Source organism: Morone saxatilis, unplaced genomic scaffold (genome assembly GCF_004916995.1).
Source record: "Morone saxatilis isolate NCDOM2014 unplaced genomic scaffold, NCSU_SB_2.0 Contig1, whole genome shotgun sequence".
Classification (NCBI taxonomy): Eukaryota; Metazoa; Chordata; class Actinopteri; family Moronidae; genus Morone; species Morone saxatilis.
The window spans coordinates 13,922,763-13,923,630 of NW_023339651.1; the positions used below are offsets into that span (position 1 = coordinate 13,922,763).

Consider the following 868-nt stretch of genomic DNA (forward strand, 5'->3'; position numbering starts at 1 on the left):
CCTCCTCCTCCTCCTCCTCCCGGCGTGTCTGAGTCTCCGGCTGCATGAACGAGCCCCGATTCACTACAAGCCTGAACTTCTACGATGCGTCTCTCCCATACCTCAACTGACTGCACAGCACAGTCTGCAGCAGCATAGGATGTAATCAATCCCACATGTTTCACCTCTGCGACTCGGGGATTTTCACTTTGAATATTTTTGTACTTTTTGTTTCATTACACCCCGCTCGCCATGCAATGGATATAACTTACCAGTAAGTAGAAATGTATTTTATAGCCGGTGTTTGATCATCTTTAGCGATTGTTACTGGATGTTGATTTAGTTCAAGAGCTGCATGCAGGAGAGCATGAGCAAAATTTACCGTTTTATTTAAATGGAGATGCATCCATTTTTCGAAATGATTCGCTATTTTTCGCTGTCATGCCTTTAGAGAATTAAATAGTAGAATGCAAGCTGACTCTGCTGTAGTACAGACAAATAACCTAAACACATCCCTCATTCAGTAGGCTAATTATAATATTAGCGTTAAAGCAACACACCTCACGATATGACAGCATTTTGAAGGATTTATTTCAGATATCTCATTCCCACTGTTTCCTGTCCAGTCTGAAGGGCTGAGCTGTGGGCGATGTGTGTGTCACTTTCTGATCTGACCTCTCTTCACAGCCACATTACTTGTGTGTTTCTAATTCATTCAGAGGACTATTCAAAAGCACTCGATTTTCAGCGCGCCTCCTCACGCCTGTAGTTTTGTACATTATAAATTATAGATAATTCTTTGTTAGTTTCCTTTTGTGTGAATGTTCTCGTGTGTGTGTTTGAGAGGGAGGGAGACAGAGCAGTTTATTGCAAACTGCAGTGCCCCCCC

General features: G+C 42.6%; 1 protein-coding gene across 1 annotated transcript in view; it reads left to right on the forward strand.

Moving 5' to 3' along the window:
• Window positions 1–30: 30 nt before the first annotated feature.
• Window positions 31–868, forward strand: part of bahcc1b (BAH domain and coiled-coil containing 1b) — a 46,196-nt gene continuing 45,358 nt past the window's right edge. Inside the window, 1 exon segment of the mRNA XM_035669901.1 lies at window positions 31–253. The gene's annotated coding sequence lies outside the window, so the exon portion shown is untranslated.